The sequence below is a fragment of the Carettochelys insculpta genome, chromosome 3, assembly GCF_033958435.1.
Source record: "Carettochelys insculpta isolate YL-2023 chromosome 3, ASM3395843v1, whole genome shotgun sequence".
Classification (NCBI taxonomy): domain Eukaryota; kingdom Metazoa; phylum Chordata; order Testudines; family Carettochelyidae; genus Carettochelys; species Carettochelys insculpta.
In genome coordinates, this window is record NC_134139.1 from 146,661,519 (window position 1) to 146,681,611 (window position 20,093).

Consider the following 20,093-nt stretch of genomic DNA (forward strand, 5'->3'; position numbering starts at 1 on the left):
TGGGGTCTCAAGCTGGGAAAGCGGAGTATAAAAATTTTTAATGAACGTTACTCTAAATTTTCCTGAATAGCAAAGACTTTGTGGGCTGACTAAAACATTCATTCTTCAGCTGACAAAGAAGTAAAAAAAAAAAAAAAAATCAGGTAATAATTAATTTAAATGGGGTGGGGATCCTCTGTTCTGAGAGGTGGGAATGTGACTAGAATCGAGGACTGGTATGCTGGGTGCAGGAGGAGCAAGGGGTGGAGTTTAGGGGTTGGGAAATGTGAGCGTGGCAGATCCCAGCAGGAGGAGGCTGGAGTAGACACAGTGGAGATGTAGGATTTACAGGCAGGAGTCCAGGAGATCAATAGGGAAGACTTTAACATACGTGATCCTGAGCCAAAATTGCTGGGCAGGATCTGTGCTTTTTTGCACAATGTCCTCTCGCAGCACTAATGCCTCCTTGCCAACATTTGAAGTTCAGGCTCTTGTGTGAGTCTTGTGAAGGCTGTACAGCAGAAAAAGAAAAGAGAAGAAAAGAAAACAGGCCTGGAAGTTACAGGCCCGCTCCCTGGAAACAGCACTTCTAGAGCCAGCTCCAAATCCTGAGCATCACACCTGCTCCACAGAACCACCAGTGTCACATCATCAGTATCTTCCCTTCACCACAGGATCCATCTTCCCCTCAGGTAGTGTGTTGGGGGACCCAGAGAGACAGTGCCACCCTTGACTGTTGGCAGCCAGAGCTCCTCCACTGCTGCCATTCTCTACGGGCAAAGCAAGAAGATCTAGTGGTGCTGAACCACACTGCTTCGAAGGCTGCAGCAGCAGCAGCACTACAGATGGTGGACAATGTTTTACCTAATGTGTTGGAAGCAGGGGATGGAAAGGACCTTTGCCTCTCTTTGCCACTGCTTTGTGGTACCCTGACTCTATTTAGTGTCTGCTTTCTTTGCAGCAACTAGCAGGAGCAGAAAAGTAATCCTTAGTCATCTCCTAAAACACAGATACTTCTCGGGGTTTTCCTGAAGAGATCGCTGTGTCCACAGCCTAAGAACCTCCATCTTGAGCAACTCCTCTTGCATTATATCTCTGCCACAATGAGCCAACAGGAAGTAGTCAGCATTATCCTTACAAGGTTCCAACAGCACTTATCAGGTTAAAGCCCTGCCACCTTCTTTCACTCACTAGTGATCTACAATGAACTCAAACCAGCAAACTAGATGTGGATGGAGGGAGTAACATCCCAGCCTTCTTTCTTGTTTGGTTCAGGCTCTTGTTTAATTTACTCAAGTATCGCAATCTTTATAGTTCCTAAAGCATTCTACATTATTTAGTGTCCCTATTTAAAACCTGAAGAAATACAATTTGGAAAAGTGGTATAATAAATATTGAAAATACAATCAAGTGATAACACTAATAGGATGAATTTGGGCTACAGTAATGGTTTCTCTTTGCAGACAGATAGTTATAAACTCGACATTTACTTATAAAGTGGCTGAAGATCTTCATTCTATTAATATGCTTGCTATTATACCTAATTTAAAAATAAAAATAAATTTTAAGACTTCCAAAACTGCTGTTTGGATTTTCTCTTTATCAGAAGAAAATCCCAAATGACTGTTAAAGTCAGCTTTATACTGCAATTTTAAACACGTTATAGTTTTATACCGCATTTTAAAAGCCTGTCATCTTGAACACATGTGCTATTTAGAAATTTTAAAGTTCCCAGAAGTTGTAGCTGAATGTTTGATGGGCGATTGATCACGTGACATAATAAAAGAAAAATAAAGATCAAAAACAACTGAAGTGATGTAAATATAAAGAGATTTTTTTTTAATATATGTGCCCAACTGTGAGGGTTTTCTTCTACACATTGACAAATAAGACATTTATTTTATCAGTGAATTACTCTGCAGGTGGAAAATGAGGTCCCAAGCTCACAATAAAATCCATGTAAATGAAGCCCTGCAACCACACATTCCCACTGAAGTCGATGCAGTTCTGTGTGGGAGCATACTTATACGGATGTAATTGTAGGATCAGTGCTGTGTTCTGTACTTCACTTTTTGTTACTCATGGAATAAGTGATGTTTTATCCAACTCATTGGCTGATCAAAAACAAAAAAAAAACCTACACAAGGACTAATTAATGAAAACTATATAAAGCCAAGGTAACAAATACGTAAATCATCATACTTAGAATATATTACATTAAATAATGCTGTGGGAAAGCCCTTTAAGAACAAAAGAATGACCACACTGGGTCAGACTAATGGTCAGTCTAGCCCAACATGCAGTCTTCCAACAGTGGCCAATGCCAAGCTCTTCAAAGGTCATGAACAGAACAGGCGATCAATGAGTGACCCAGTATCCAGACACACCCTACCTCTCATGAGGTTAAGGCTTGAAGAGAACAGCATGATCATCTTGTTTGAGGTCCTGCACACTGCAGGACAACTCTGCCATGAAGCCACTGAGAGCTCCATGCCAGTCCCAAGCCTGGATGAAGGAGGAGGGTTGGTCAAATGTGTGTCGATGCGCTGATCGTCAAACAACAATATGAAAGAAATCTGATGCCAGTATAACCAAATGTGAAAAGATGCCGGCTCGGACGTCGCCCGGATAAACAAGGTCCGCGATACCAATCGAGCAATCGGGGTTGGGTCGATAAGTTGGCTATCGAAAGAAAATTACAGCTAACACGTATGCTATCTGTTGAAACATGGAACGTCCGAACACTGTGGGCAACTGGAAAATTAGAGCTGCTTCGGAAGGAAATGGAGACATATCGAAGTGATACACATGGACTGGCAGAGATGCGTTGGACGGGATCAGGAGAGATATGCAGTTGCAAAGTCATTTGGTCTGGAAATGAAACGAAGCATGAAGCAGGAACTGGATTCCTTCTTAGCAAAACAGCTAGAAGAGCATTATTAGGATACAAACCGGTGAGTGCAAGAATGATGGTCACGCGATTCGAAGCAAAACCGTTCAACATCTCACATGATATGGTTTTGATTCAGTCTCACGTTATATTCTTATCAAAAAACTAGGCAACACAATTTAGATGAGGCTTCTATAAAGTGGGTGCATAACTGGCTGAATAACCGTGCCCAGAGATGTCAAGTATCGGAGGGGTAGCCGTGTTAGTCTGGATCTGTAACAGCAACGAAGGGTCCTGTGGCACCTTATAGACTAACAGAAAAGTTTTGAGCATGAGCTTTCGTGAGCACAGACTCACTTCATCAGATGCCAGTCTATAAGGTGCCAGCATCTGCTGAAGTGAGTCTGTGCTCACGAAAGCTCATGCTCAAAACTTTTCTGTTAGTCTATAAGGCGCCACAGGACCCTTCGTTGCTGTTATGTACACAGAGAGTAGTTCTTAATGGTTCTCAATCCTGCTGGAAAAGTATAACAAGTGGGGTTCCGCAGGGGTTAGTGTTATGACCGGTTCTGTTCAATATCTTCATCAATGATCTAGATATTGGCATAGAAAGTATGCTTACTAAGTTTGCAGATGATACCAAGCTGGGAGAGGTTGCAACTGCTTTGGAGGATAGGGTCAAAATTCAAAATGATCTGGATAAATTGGAGAAATGGTCTGAGGTAAACAGGATGAAGTTTAATAAGGACAAATGCAAAGTGCTCCACTTGGGAAGGAATAATCAGTTTCACACATACAGAATGGGGAGATACTGTCAAGGAATGACTACAGCAGAAAGGGATCTAGGGGTTATAGTGGACCACAAGCTAAATATGAGTCAACAGTGTGATGCTGTTGCAAAAAAAGCAAACATGATTCTGGGATGCATTAACAGGTGTGTTGTGAACAAGGCACAAGAAGTCATTCTTCCGTTCTACTCTGCGCTGGTTAGGCCTCAGCTGGAGGATTGTGTCCAGTTCTGGACACCGCAGTTCAAGAAAGCTGTGGAGAAATTAGAGAGGGTCCAGAAAAGAGTGACAAGAATGATTAAAGGTCTAGAGAATGTGACCTATGAAGAAAGGCTGAAAGAATTGGGCTTGTTTAGTTTGGAAAAGAGAAGAGTGAGGGGAGACATGATAGCGGTTTTCAGGTATCTAAAAGGGTGTCATAAGGAGGAGGGAGAAAACTTGTTCTTCTTGGCCTCTGAGGACAGAACAAGAGGCAATGGACTTAAACTGCAGCAAGGGAGGGCTAGGTTGGACATTAGGAAAAAGTTCCTAATTGTCAGGGTGGTCAAACAGTGGGATAAATTGCTAAGGGAGATCGTGGAATCTCCACTGTTGGAGATATTTAAGAACAGATTAGATAGATGTCCATCAGGGATGGTTTAGACGGTACTTGGTCCTGCCATTGGGGCAGGGGGCTGGACTCGATGGCCTCTCGAGGTCCCTTCCAGTCCTAGTGTTCTATGATTCTATGATTCTATGAACATCTCAGTCATTCAGGTGTATGCACCCAAGTCAGACAGTACGGAGGAAGAGATTGAGCTATTTTATAAAGACTTGACAAAGACAGTGGAGAAGATACCGAAGAAAGATGTGTTGATCATCGGAGGAGATTGGAATGTGAAGGTTGGAACAGAGAATGAAGGTTGGGAGAGAGTCATAGGAAGGTTTGGGTATGGAGAAAGAAACGAGCAAGGTGAGAAACTGTTAGAGTTTGCTACAGAGCATGAGATGGTGATCTGCAACACGAGATTCCAACAAAAGGACTGTAGGAAGTGGACATGGCGATCAAATGACAGGAAGTCCAAGAACATGATAGATAAGATTTTGATAAGAAGAAGATGGATGACATCTATACAGCAGTGCCGAACTTTCCAAGGCGCGGATATAGACTCAGACCACAGTCTAGTGATCGCAAACATCAAGATAAAACTAAAAAGAAAATGTAAGTCGCAGTTTAAGAAGAGATGTGGCAAGGCTATGTGAGGAAGAAACAGGGAATGCATACAGAACAGCACTCAAAGAGAAGATTAAGAATATCGCCACAGAGAAAGACCTACATAAGAGAGTCGCAGGGATAGCCATTGCTATAGAAGAGGCAATTAAGCAGACTGTTCCAGAAGAAGAAAAGATCAACAAGAAGTGGATTACCCAGAAGACACTGAAGTTGGTTCAAGAGAAAAGAGCATTGAAGATCAGAAGAGATGTTTCTGAGATGGCAGAACAGCAATATAGGATGAAATGCAATGAGGTAAGGAAAGCAACCAGAAAGGATAAGGAGAAATGGTTAGAGGAGCAATGTGAAGATATCGAGAGGTATTACGGCAAATGTAAGACCAGGGAGGTGTATAAAACAATTAGGAATATTAATAGGAAATGGCAACCAAAGCAGATGGCAATCAAAGATCAGAACAAAGAAGTGCTCATGAACAGGGAGAAGATTGTGCAGTGATGGACAAGATATTGCACTGATCTATACAAAGCACAGTTGGACCTGAGTGTCTCAGAGAGAATGATTGAAGAATTGAAAGAGATATCTCCCCTGAGCATCGAGCGCAAGACCGATATTTCAAAGGAGGAAGTAGAAAAAGCAGTGAAACAACTAAAGAACAAGAAGAACCCTGGAAATGATAAGATCACAGGAGAGATGATCAAATATGGAGGAGAAAGCATGATTCAGGAAATACACCAACTATGCAATATAGCATGGAAAGAAGGGAAGGCACCTGAGGAATGGACAAGATCTGTGCTAGTGACAATACCCAAGAAAGGAAGTACATTGGAGTGCAAAAACTACAGAATGATTGCCCTAACGAGTCAGGTGCTGATGATGATACTGACTGAGAGATTAAGATCGCAGATAAAAGAACATATAGCAGACAAGCAAGCAGGATTCAGAAAAGACAGAAGTACCATACAGCAGATATTGGCACTAAGACAGATAGCGGAGAAAGTTCGACGAAAGAACAAAAACATATACACTTGCTTTGTTGATTTTCAAAAGGCATTTGACAGTACAGATCAGAAAGTGACTTGGTGGTGTTGGAGTTGTATGGAGTGGATAGCAGACTAATATGGTTGCTGAAAGACATCAACGATAATGCGGAGGCAGTAGTGAGAACATGTGGGGAGTTGGGAAGTTGGTTTAAAACAAGTAGAGGTGAAAGACAAGGAGATCCAATATCGCCAAGTATCTTCACTGCACATCTCGAGAGAGCGATGGACAAGATCAAGGAAGAGGTAGAAGGGATATCTGTGCACAGGAAAAGAATTAACAACTTCAGGTTTGCGGATGATATAGTTATCATTGAGGAAGATGAGGAGAAGATAGTGAAAACAGTGAGGGTGTTAAACGAAGAAGGGAAGCGGTACGGAGTGATCATGAACATCGATAAAACAAAAACAATAGTATTTGGAGATAAGGAAATAGGAAGGAAGATCAGTGTGGATGGTATTGAACTCGAAAATGTAGAGAAGTTCACATATCTGGGGAGCAACATAATGTATGATCTAGACTGTAAGAAGGAAATAGCGACTAGAATAGCGAAAGCAAGAGTGAGTTTGAAGGCAATGGACAAGATCTGGAAAAGCAAAGCAATTAGTTTAAGAATGAAGTTGGGCGTCTTGAAAACTTGTGTATTCAGCAGCATGTTGTACGGATGTGAGACGGGTGATAACGAAAGATTCAAAAAGAAAAATATTGGCATTCGAAAGGAGTTGTTATAGAAAGATTCTGAGAACAGGATGGATGCAGAAGGTCACCAATGAGGAATTATGTAGGAAAATACAGCCGAAAGAGAACCTGCTGCAGAAGGTTATAAAATGGAAGCTACAGCTATTTGGACATATTTGCAGAATGAACGATGAACGAAAAATCAAGACCCTAGTATTCGTCCTAATGGATGGTTCGAATAGGAGAGGCAGACCCCACAGAGAATGGATAGATGATGTAGTAGATTGGTGTGGAGCTAGTCTACAGAAACTAAACCACTTTGCACTGGATAGGGAAAGATGGAAGGAAATAGTGAGAGAGGCATCAGACACCAACGGGCACTGAGCCCACGGTTATTGATGATGATGATGACACTGCAGGACACAGCAACTGACCTACCCACTCCGGTAATAGGTCCATAATCTCTGGCTGAGTTACTGCTATCCTCAAATCTTGATTTAAAGTACAGCCGCCAATTAATTGAGGTTAACACAAATATTAAAAAAATAAATTGCAGGTCAATAATGGAGCTGGAGCAAAGTCAGAGCCGGGAAAGGACAAGACTGAAAGAAGGCTTAGGCAAGGTGCAAGCATTATTAGATTTGGAGTCTGTTACTCTAGAGGATTCCTGGCCAGATAACGCTAATTTTAGGAAGAAAATGTGTCGTGTTTTTTGTTGCTGTTGTTCTTGTTGTTGTTTCAATTGAATAAATAAGATTTTTCCAGAAGATCACAGATTATGAAACAGGTTATTGAAAGGTTACTGATTTAGCAACCCAAACAAATAAGATGACATTGCTCCCCGGCCACCAGGTCAAACTCTGTTGAAAGCAGCTGCAGTTGATCTGGTGGCTGATTTGCTTCCCAGCCACCAGGTCAACCTCCATTGAAAGCAGCTGCGGTTGACCTGGTGGCCAATTTGCTTTCCAGGCACCAGCTTTCAGCGGAGGTTGACCTGGTGGCCAATTTGCTCCCCGGGCACCAGGTCAACCGCACCCTTTTCACGCCACCTTCCCCTCCAAATTTTTCCCTCTTTTCTTTGCCCACCCCTCACTCACTTCCCACGCCCTCCTCTTTGCAATCACCGCATGCTACCCTTACACCAGGCTTAATAGTCCACAACCAAAACCCACACCCTTCCCTGCGCTCAACAACCTACACCCACAACCACCCCAACACAGACACTACAAGCCTTAACCCTCACACCACCCCCACCCAGGCAGGGGACCCCACACCCACCTCACTCCAACTCACTCCCACCAAAAATACCACCAGCACCGCCTCACCTCACAAACAGCCTCAACGGCCTGCCCCACCCAACGCTGCACACACACCCGCACCACCAACACTCCACACATGCTTTCTTCCCTCTCCCCGACATATCGCACCAGGGGAAGGCCTAAGCTTCCTCACCCACCTTCCCCCCCGACACGCAGGCATGCACGCAGAGGGAAAGCCCTCAGCGCCCCCCAAGACCGCTGAGCTGCCTTGGCCTCATGCCTTTCCTGCTCCCACACGGCACACGCCCACCCCACTCAGCCCCCGCCATGGCCAAAAGCTGCCTACGGCACCTGGGATTCCCAGGCGGTCACCCATCCAGGTACTAGCCAGGCTCAGGACGGTTTACCTTCTGAGATCGGACGAGATCGGGGGCATTTGGTCCGGTATGGCCATAGGCCCCCCAGCCCCCCAGGCTTTAGCGTCAGCAGCCTGCCTTCCCTAAGCCCAACCCTAACAATTAAGCCAGAGGCCCGGCCAAGGGAAAACTTCCTCCAAGCACACCCAAGGGCAAGGGAGGACGAGGACGCCGGCCACGGGGCGTGACAGGACATGCATGTCAGACCGGGGAAGCTGTGTGCCCCGAGGTCAACCCCAGCCAGGGTGGGGGAATGGGGGGCAAAACTTTCCCTCAGCCCGGCAGCAGCAACTGGGTCTACCCCGGGCAGGCTGGTGGACAAAGTCGGGCCGCAGACACCGTTTCCATCTGGTGCGGCAAAAGCTTTCTTTTTTTCCAGTCTGGCGATGGGCACCACGTCAAGGCCGGGGAACCCCAGCCCTCGGGTTGACCCCGGGCCGGGACGGCAGAAGATAATTTTTTTTCCAAGTCTGGCTAAGGACAGCAGGTCAACCCCATTCGGGGGCGGCGAGAAAGAGCCTGATGCCAGATGCTGATGGCAGGCCGACCAGGGGCAACTCGGGCCGGCGGGTCATCCCCGCCCCCGCCAAGCGCGGGGCGGCAGAGGGTTTCTGTTTTGAAGTGCGGCAATGGAGACCAAACGAACGCCTGGGAACTACGGCCATCAGGTCAACCCCGGGCCGGGGATGGCGAAAGATATTTTTTCCAAGTCCGGCCCAGACAGCAGGTCAACCCTGTTCGGGTGCGGCGAGAAACAGCCTGATTCCGGACGACGAAACCAGGCTGACCCGGGGCAAATCGGGCTGGAGGGTCGTTCCCCAGCCCCTCCCCTGAGCGTGGGGCGGCAGAGGGTTTCTCCTCCTGAGTCCAGCGATGGAGACCGTCTGAACGCCTGGGAACTGCGGCCATCAGGTCAACCTCGGGACGGGGTGGCAACAGATAAATTTTCTAAGTCCGGCTGGGACACCAGGTCAACCCCAGCCTCTTTCATGCAGGTGAAAACTTCTGTCTATATTGTCTAGCAACTTATTCTACACCTTCAGCCTGTAAGTCCTACAAAAAATGTGATCTTGTAGAATGCTTAACTCTCTATGTTACAGGCCTTGTTAAATAACGTATTTTACATGGATTCATGTTCTCAGCGAGATATAATAATAATATAAAAGTGTATGAAGATAACTGACACAGCTTGATGGATTATATGACATTGAAACATCGGCTGTGCACTGTTGTGCCAGACCATTTTCACCTGTGTGATCTTACGCTATGTTTACACTAGAACGATTTGTCAACCAAAGCTACTGTAGGAAGATATCTTCCGACATAACCTCAGTTGACGGATCACAGCCAGACACCAAAGCTCTGCTCCTTCAATCCACTCTGTTGACAGAAAGTGGCCAGACTGTCCAGCCACTCTCTTGATAGAATGGTCACTAGAACGTCATGCGACAGGGTCGCATGGCTGGTAGTCCCTTCCAGGAGCCCTGGTAAGGTGTGCCTTTATAGGGCCTCCCCCTGCTCATGAGGGACAGCACAGTTGCTACAGTAGGGCTCACACGCTTTCTGAGAGAGACACAATGCTTACCAGATACCCATGGTGCCAGAACAGCCCCCAGGCTTGCACTGGATCCACGCACAGATGCTTCAGCTTATGATGAACCTCCTAATGGCCATCCTCCTCCTCCTTCTCCTCCCCTTGGAGGGTGACCCAGACACCAATGTCAAGGTACTGCCTGAGCCAGCCTGGTGAGGCTCACAGCATGCCCCATCTGCACCCAATTTCCATGCCCTGGGGTGTGTGACACATGGGGTACGTACAAGAGGGACCCTCAAAGAGCTCCATAGCCTGACTGGAGAGGCAAGAGTCCAGGGCGATGACCAGGGTGTTGCTGCTGGCCTTGGACCCATGTCCACCTCCAGTTCTGAAAGAGGTTCGGTCCTGGGATGCTGCTCCTCCTCGGGCTCCAGCTGTGGAGGTCGTGGGGAGGCTCCTCTGGGCTCCTCCACAGTGTCCAAAGGGGCAGGTAGGGGGAGGTGTTAATGCCCCACAAGCTCCTGCAGCTCCATATAGTATGGGCAGGTGACTGATCTGCCCTTTGTAGTGCGGTGTACCCCAGGGCAATTCTTTGACTTTTAACAGCATCTGCTTCATGGTGTAGATGGGGGTGGCCCTGTGCTGCCAGAACAGCGGCCAACCTGGACCTCAGTCATGGAGGGTGCCCAATGTTTCATGCCCTAGGGTGGCTCCTGGGACCCCTCCCGCCTGATCCCTCAAGGGCCCTGAGGGGTCTTGGGTGCCTGGCTGTCTGCCATCTTTTCTAAACCAGCTGCCAGGAGTGGCTGTGAGGGTAAATGGACAAGCAGCTTGTGGTTTTGCTGCTTCCATGTTCTCATCATTTCTGGGGCTCCCACCACCTTTAATGGCTGGAAGAATGGGCCATAGAGATTTGCTTACTGTGGACAGGGTGACCCCTGGGGGCCCTGGAGGCCTTTTCTGCCAACAGAAGGCTCCCTGGAATGTCCAGACTGGCTTTCTGTCAACAGAGATCGGTCAAGAGAGGTGTCCTGCTTCATGGCAGAATGCTGTCACAAAAGTGCTGCATTCTGTTGATTTACTGTCAGCAGAACACCTTTGTAAGGAACGGGAGAGATATGGGTTGAACTAGCTAGAGAGGGGAGGGATAGCTCAGTGGTTTGCATGGTGGCCTGCTAAACTCAGCGTTGTGAGCTCCGTCCTTGAGGAGGCCATTTAGGGATTGGGGCAAATAGATGTCAGGGATGGTGCTTGATCCTGCCAAGAGGGCAGGGGACTGGACTAGATGACGTCCTGATGTCCCTTCCAGCTCTAGGAGATGTGCGTGTAATGTGGACACTCCACCAGTTTTGTCCACAAAACTCTCTAGTATAGACACAGCCATCATATACTGAAAATGGGACTGGAAGCATAACATTCACAGGAATCTAATCCCTTATAAAAAAAGTTGATGTGCAAAAGCCTATTGGAAAACTGGTGCATTGAACATATGCACAGAGCCTTCTCTACTGTCACCTACCTACAGAAATAAAACCTATTTTATTTTGATGTTGATGGAGTTATTCTATATTTACCATAGGAATTGAGAGCACAAAAATTGGCCCAAAGGTATCTCTCTGTACATTCAGATAAAAGTATTCAACAACAATTCTAGAAACCTGACAACCCTGAAAAAAAAGCGTGTGGGAAAAGACAGATCTGAATGTTCAGTGTAGGTGCTTCTGAAAATACATTAAGATGACACTATGTAGCTAGTTGGCAAAATAATGACAAAGTTTTTCACACTTTTAAAAATAAAAGAACGCATCATTCTCTCCATTGAGGAAATATTTCAAAAAGGAGATAGGTGGCTGAGAATTCACATTTAAAAAATGTGAATGGGGAAATCGGTCCCTTCTCTAAGATGCTTGTACACTAATGCCAGAAGCCTAGGGAACAAACAGGAAGAATTAGAGGCCCCGGCACCGTCAAAGAAGTATGAGGTGGTTGGAATAACAGAGACGTGGTGGGACGATTCGCATAACTGGGGCACGGTCATGGAAGGTTATAACTTGTTTAGGAAGGACAGACGGGGAGAAAAGGAGGAGGAGTTGTGCTGTATGTGAGGGAGCAGTATGATTGCTCAGAGCTCCAGTATGGGGAAGGAGAAAATCCAGTTGAGTGTCTTTGGGTTAAGCTTAGAGGTGGAAGTAACAGAGGGATGTTGTAGTTGGTGTCTATTATAGACCGCCAGATCAGGAAGATGAGATAGATGAGGATTTCTTCAGGCAGCTAAGTGAAGCTTCCAAATCACAGGCCCTGGTTCTCATGGGAGACTTTAATTATCCAGACATTTGTTGGGAGACCAATACATCAGCACCCAGACAATCCAGGAAGTTTTTGGAGAATGTTGGGGATAAATTCTTGGTACAAGTGCTGAAGGAACTGACCAGGGGCCATGCGCAACTTGACCTGCTGAAGAAAGGTGAGCAGTAAGATACAGACCCTTGATTTCAGAACAGCAGACTTTGACTCCCTGAGAGAATGGGTGAGCAGGATCCCTTGGGAAACGAAGATGAAGGGGAGAAGAGTTGAAGAGAACCGGCACTATTTTAAAGAAGTCTTATTGAAGGCACAGGAACAAACCATCCCTCTGCATAGTAAGAAATGCAGACATGGTAGGCAACCAGCTTGGCTTAACAGGTAAATCCTTAGTCAGCTTAAATTCAAAAAGGATGCATACAAGAAATGGAAACATGGACAGTTGACTAAGGAGGAGTACAAACATACGGCTGGAGAATGCCAGGCAGTAATCAGGAAAGTGAAAGCAGAATTGGAACTGCGGCTGGCAAGGAATGTGAAGGGTAACAAGAAGGATTTCTATAGGCATGTGAACAATAAACAGGTTATCAGAGAAGGTGTGGGGCCATTACTGGATGAGGGAGGTAACCTAGTGACAGATGATGCAGGAAAAGCTGAAGTACTCAATGCTTTTTTTTGCCTCAGTCTTCACAGACAAAGTCAACTTCTACATGACGGTCCTAGACAATATAGTATGGGAAGGTGGAGGACAGCCATCTGTGGGGAAGGAACAACTTCTGAGCTATCTAGAAAAACTAGATGTGCACAAGTCCATGGGTCTGGATTTAATGCACCCAAGGGTACTGAGGGAATTGGCAGAGGTCATTGCTGAACCTTTGGCCATTATTCTTGAAGACTCTTGGAGATCAGGGGAGATACCGGACGACTGGAAGAAGGCAAACGTAGTGCCCACCTTTAAAAAAGAAAAGAAGGACAATCCAGGGAACTATAGACCCGTTAGCCTTACCTCAATCCCTGGGAAAATAATGGAGGGAATCCTCAAGGAATCCGTTTTGGAGCACTTGGAAGAGGGGAAAGTGATCAAAAGTAGCCCACATGGATTCATCAGGGGTAAGTCCTGCCTGACCAATCTGATTAGCTTCTATGACAAGGTAACAAGCTCTGTGGATTTGTGGAAGTCAGTGGATGTGACATACCTTGACTTCAGCAAGGCTTTTGATATGGTCTCCCACAACATTCTTGTCCATAAGTGAAGGAAATATGGATTAGATCCTTGGACTATAAGATGGACAGAAAGCTGGCTTGATGGTCGGGCCCAATGGGTAGCGGTCAATGGTTCAATATCTGGATGGCGGTCTGTTTCAAGTGGAGTGCCACAAGGCTCGGTTCTGGGGCCGGTGTTACTCAACATTTTTATTGATGACCTGGATGAGAGGCTGGATTGCACCCTCAGCAAGTCAGCGGATGACACAAAACTAGGGGGAGAGGTAGATACATTGGAGGGTAGAGAGATAATCCAGAGGGACTGAATTGGAGGACTGGGCCAAAATAAATCTGATGCGGTTCAATAAGGAGAAGTGTAGAGTCCTGCACCTGGGGCGGAAGAATCCCAAGCATTGTTATAGGCTGGGGACTGACTGGCTCAGCAGCAGTACGATGGAAAGGGACCTAGGGGTTATGGTGGATGAAAGGCTGGATATGAGTAAACAGTGTGTCCTTGTAGCCAAGAAGGCTAATGGCATACGAAGGTGCATTAGGAGGAACATTTTGAGCAGATCTAGTGAAGTAGTTATTCCCCTCTATTCAGAACTGGTGAGGCCACATCTGGAATATTGTGTCCAGTTTTGGGCCCCCCAGTATACAAAGGATGTGGATTTGCTGGAGCAGGTTCAGCGAAAGGCAACAAAAATGATTAAGGGTCTGGAGCACAAAACCTATGAGGATAGACTGAGTGATTTGGGCTTGTTTAGTTTACAGAAGAGAAGACTTAGAGGTGATTTGATAGCAGCCTTCAACTTCCTGAAGGGGAGCTCTAAAAAGGAGGGTGAGAAACTGTTCTCAGTGGTGTCAGATGGCAGAACAAGGAGTAATGGTCTGAAGTTGAAGAGGGAGAGGTGTAGGTTAGATATTAGGAAAAACTACTTCACCAGGTAGGTGGTGAAGCATTGGAGTGTGTTGCCTAGAAAGGTGGTGGATTCTCCATCCCATGAGGTTTTTAAGTCCCGGCTGGACAAGGTCCTGGCTGGGATGACTTACTGGGGGTCGATCCTGCTTGAAACAGGGGGCTGGACTAGATGATCTCCTGAGGCTCCTTCCAGCCCTATGATTCTGTGAAATACTAGTCGCATTTCCTAGATGCAGAGTTACTATTTCAGGATACCACAGTATCCCAAAAGAGCTCTGCAATGTAATGCCGTTACTAGATGATACTAAGCCCCACAGGTTTTCATGGTTTACGTATTGAAAGTTACAACCATTTGCTGCAAAGCCAGCCTCCAAATTCTACTTATGTACTAAAATATCCTACATATCACAGTGCCATTTCTAACATGAAAATAATTCCACAGAGAAGAATCTCAACAGACCTGCAACCTCCAAAATGTAGGGCAGTTTTCTGAAAAAATATTTAAAGTGACAAAGCAAAGCCTAATCATGGTTCTCAGAGTGTGGGTAGGAACAGAATATTATTACTGAAGAATACTAGTATATTCATAGCACTGTGTGCAGAATTTTTAACTTTCTATCAACAAAAATATGGCAAAATCAGCATATTAAAAATGTCTGCACATATATTGGCTTCAAGAATCTTTAATAAAGTTTGCTTCATATTTTCAGAAACTGTGGTGGGACTAGTGCTGCTCATGTAAGAATTAGTATGAGAATCTACATACGTTTATAAACTGGATAGAAAGCCCAGTGAAGACAAATATGGTGACTTCAGCTGGCATTGGGTAAGCATAACGAAATATATACAGAATTTTGTTTTGTTTTTATTTCTCCAGTGGGTATTTATAAGCACATCTGCTCCAGCCTGGATCCTGAAAACAGTTTGGCCGTGCTCTAAAAGTTAAGAAGACGAACAAATCCACTGGACAAGTAGCTTGCATTCATCGCTAACATTTCTTTTCCCCCCTCAAGTCCAAACAGCATGATACATGCTCAAATTTTGTGGCAAGTAAGGATCTTACCCCTTCCTGCACTTTTTAATTAGAGAGGATATTACATTAATACTTAAACTCAAACTTTTCTGTTTAATATTGTCACCAGGCAGGATCTACAGTTCTGTTTAGTTTTTTAAAAAAATATTTTCTGATTAAGTTAAATGTGCAAGCTGAGAAATTGTTATACGAACCTGCATTTAGAATTTTAATGGCTACTGAATGACACATTTATTTTCACAGCTGTCTATGCAGATCAGGCTTTCCTGCAATGAAACACCATGGCTGAGGCTCTGGGATAGGGTCAGAGAGGTGGGTTTTGGAATGCGGGAGGGGGTTTGGAGTTGAGGAGTAAGTGGGTGGTACACGCTCTGGGAGGGAGTTTGAGTGCAGGAGGGGACCCTCATTTATGGCAGAAGTTTGAGATGTGGGAAGGTTCAGACATGCTTACCACGGCTCCAAGGAAGTGGCCACCACTTCCCTGCAGCCTGCAATGTACTGCACGTTGCCCTTGGCTTCCATTGTTTGCGGTACCCAACCAATGGGAGCTGCAAAGCCAGCACACATGGCTGGGGCACTTCACGGAGCCTCTCTCCACCTACAGGCCACAGGGATTTGGCAACTGCTTCTGGGAGCTGCATGGAGCCACAACAGGTAGGGAGCCTGCCTTAGTTCCAGACCCCATTGTGCCAACAACTGCGCTTTTAAAGGCTTTGTCAGTGCTGTTGACTGGAAGTGACAGGGTCTCTTTTCAGATGAGCATTCTGGTTGAAAACCAGACATCTGGCACCCCCATTGCATGCTAACAATATTTTAAGGAGAAGCATTCTAGTTAATAGTATGATGTAATTTTGGACAATACACTTCTTTTGTTCAAGTAAAGGTTTTCTGACAGAACAGCATGCTGATCAATTTGTCACAAAACATGTGAGCCTAATTTGATAACTTGATTATAGCCAGCCAACTACTCTTCACAGCTTGTTATTTTCACTGGTTAACGTATTTAGCCTCTCAAACAAGGGCCCATGGAAATCCATGTACGGAGGAAACTTTCTGTAAATAGTGTCTATGGCTATGATGAAGTGGGGGAACATCTACTGATAGTCTTCCATAACACTTTTTTGGAATAGAACTTATGAAAATGCATTCAAAAATGAAAAAGAAAGAAAACAGGCCATCTTTAAATTATCCTTATGAAAATTGTTTATATGTTTATATTCAAACTCAGAGCATATTTCTCCTGGTTTCTATTAAAACCAAGCACTTTTAAATCTCTGTACTTCAAATTAATTTACTTAAATTTTTAGAAAAAATTGCTGAAATAGTCCACTACAGAGAGCTAAAGAAAAATCTCACATTAAGTGTGTTTTTCTACAATGGCAAGATTAACTACAGGTTGAACCTCTTTAATCTTGAATTCTCTCATCCAGCAAACTCCATAATCCAGCACGATTTTAGTTAGCCGGTGACCACTTATCATGTATGGGGCCAAATTTCCCATGTTGTCATAAAATTTGTTTACAGCCACCAGTCCTAACCCTCAGTGTTCTGTGCTGTTATTTAACTGTAATTTACACCTAAATGGCTATGTCTACACGTGCACGCTACAACAAAATAGCTTATTTTGATGTAGTAGTAGTAGGCATCCTTCAGTCTGCATAGACTATGGATCACGCCCATTAAAGTTTCAATTGAGGACTTCATTTACAGCGTCTATTGTGACTATGAAGACCCACATGATAGTGACAGTCCTTGCTGCATCTCTTGCAGATGTAGTGGGTGTCTGGCAAGTCCTTATTGTGTTTTTTGTGCGCTCGCTTCTCCTCTGCTAGCTGTCTGATCTTCATCTCGCCCTTCTGAAGGCCCTTGTGTAACCCCTGCCAACATCTGCTGCAGTCGTCTGCTAGTTCTTCCCACTTGTCCAGCTCAATGTCTACCTCTCTGAGGTCTCTCTTGCAGACATCTTTGTAGCGCAACTGGGGGCGTCCAGGAGGTCTTTTGCCAGAGGCTAGCTCACCATATAGGATGTCTTTTGGAATCCTTCCATCATTCATCCTGTGGACGTGGCCAAGCCAGCGGAGTCGACGCTGCCTGAGGAGGGTGTGCATGGCTGGGATTCCAGCTTGCTCGAGGACGGCAGTGTTGGTCACTCTGTCCTTCCATGATATTCCAAGGATGTGCCTGAGGCAGTGCAAGTGGAAGACATTCAGCCTCTTTTCCTGGCGGGCATACAGGGTCCAAGTCTCGCTGCCATAAAGGAGGGTGCTGAGGATGCAGGCTCTGTAGACTTGCATTTTGGTGTGAGTGTACAGCTTGTTGTTATTCCACACTCTCTTGCTGAGTCTGGACAGAGTTGTGGCTGCTTTTCCAATCCTCCTATTTAGCTCAGTCTCCAATGACAGGGTGTCAGTGATGGTGGACCCGAGGTAAACGAACTCATGGACGACCTCTAACGTACAGTTGTCAATGCTGATTGATGGGGATTCAGCAACATCCTGACAGTACATTTGTCTTCTTTAGGCTGATGGTAAGCCCAAAGTCCTTGCACGCTTTGGAGAACTGATCCAGCAGTTTTTGAAGCTGGTCTTCTGTGTGAGACACTACAGCAGCATCGTCTGCGAACAGCATGTCTCTGATGAGGACTTCTTGCACCTTAGACTTAGCTTTCAGCCTTGCAAGGTTAAACAGTTTCCCATCAGATCTTGTGTGCAGCAAGAAGCCCTCTGTTGAAGATCCAAAGGCATGCTTCAGGAGGAGTGCGAAGAAGATCCCGAAAAATGTCGGAGCAAGCACGCATCCTTGTTTGACGCCGCTCCTGATTCTGAAAGCATCCGATAATGCGCCATCATATTGGATGGTTCCTCTCATGTCTTCGTGGAACGACTGGATCATCTTGAGTAACCGTAGAGGACAGCCTATCTTGTGGAGCAGTTTGAACAGACCATCCCTGCTGACCAAGTCAAAGGCCTTGGTCAGGTCGATGAAGGCTATGTAGAGTGGTTTCTCTGCTCCCTGCACTTCTCCTGCAGCTGCCTTAGAGAGAAGACCATGTCAACGGTAGACCTCTCTGCGCGGAATCCACACTGCGATTCGGGATACACCCTCTCAGCAATCTTCTGGAGTCTGCCAAGGATGATGCGAGCGAACAGTTTACCAGTGACGCTTAGGAGGGAGATTCCACGGTAGTTGTTGCAGTCGCTTCTGTCTCCTTTGTTCTTATACAACGTTACAATGTTAGCGTCACGCATATCCTGTGGAACCTCACTCTCTTTCCAGCACAGGCACAGTAGCTCATGTAGGGGTTCCAGGAGTGTGTCCGCGGCACATTTGATTACCTCTGCTGGTACACCATCCTGACCAGGGGAATTTCCTGCTGCAATGCTGTCGATGGCTCTCTTCAGTTCATCCACAGTTGGTTCTTGATCCAGTTCGTCCATTACTGGTAGGTGCTCGACGGCATCGAGGGCTGCGTCAACCACAACGTTCTCGCATGAGTACAGCTCGGAGTAGTGCTCGACCCAGCGCTCCATCTGTTTGGCTTTGTCAGCAATGACTTCACCAGATTTGGATTTCAGAGGTGCCATCTTGTTCTGGGTGGGTCCTAACGCCTTCCTCATACCCTCGTACATTCCTCCGAGATTACCAAAGTCGGCACAGGTCTGGATGTTGCTGCATAGCTGGAGCCAGTGGTTGTTGGCACAGCGCCTGGCTGTCTGCTGTACTGTTCTTCTGGCCTCTCTAAGTGCTTGCTGGATACTCTGGCTCGGTGAGTGTTTGTACTCCAGGAGTGCAGCGCGCTTCTTTTCAATGACTGGAATCATCTCATCGGAGTTAGCTTCGAACCAGTCGTTCGTGTTTCTAGCTCTTCTTCCAAACACCGACAAGGCCATGTTGCAAACTGTATCCCTCAGATCTTGCCATTTGGATGTCGCATAGGCACCCCCAGGGCCTCTGCGCAGATTTTCCTGGAGGGTCTCTCTGAACTTTTCAGCTTTCTCAGAGTTTGCCGTCTTTCTGGCATCAATGCGGGGCCTTCCAGCAGGTTTAGAGCGGTACAGCTTCTTGGGTCTCGGCTTGAGCTTGGAGCAAACTAGCGAGTGATCTGTATCACAGTCAGCACTATGATAGCTGCGTGTCAGAAGGACGTTTTTGAGGTTATTACGCCTAGTGATGACCACATCTAGTTGATGCCAGTGCTTCGAGCGTGGGTGTCTCCATGACACTGTGCTGTGGCTTCGTTCAGAAGAATGTGTTTGTGATGCACAGATTGTGGTACGTGCACAGTTCAAGCAGACGCTGTCCATTGTCATTCATTTTCCCCACACCGAAGTGTCCTAAGCAGGAAGGCCATGAGGCCCAATCAGCTCCAACTCTTGCATTGAAGTCACCCAAGATGTACAGTTGTTCACGAGCAGGTATCTGCGCTACAGCAGTACTAAGCACGTCATAGAACTTGTCTTTTACGTCTGGTGTGGAATACAGGGTTGGAGCATAAGCACTGATCAGGTGGATGGGACCGGCGCAAGTTTGAAGCGTGATCCGAAGAAGTCTTTCTGATCCACCCATGACTAAATCCACCATTTGTAGAAGGGTGTTTCTGACAGCAAAGCCAACACCATGCTCTCTGGGTTCTTCTTGGGCTTTACCCTGCCAGAAAAAAGTGTAGCCCTTTTCCTTTAGAGATCCCGAATCTGCGAGTCGCATCTCTTGCAGTGCAGGGATATCAACTCTGAGCCTCTTCAGTTCCTCGTTGATGATAGCAGTCTTTCGGGTGTCACTGATGGCCTGAAGATCTTCAGTCAAGCCAGTCAGCATGGTCTGCACATTCCAGCAAGCAAG

The 20,093-nt window shown here is 46.0% G+C and overlaps 1 protein-coding gene and 1 pseudogene across 2 annotated transcripts in view; both read right to left on the minus strand.

Annotated features, from left to right (window-relative positions):
• BCKDHB (branched chain keto acid dehydrogenase E1 subunit beta) overlaps nt 1-20,093 on the minus strand; it is a 271,499-nt gene that overhangs the window by 18,385 nt on the left and 233,021 nt on the right. The window lies entirely within an intron of this gene.
• On the minus strand, nt 8,185-8,303 carry LOC142011699 (5S ribosomal RNA; annotated as a pseudogene).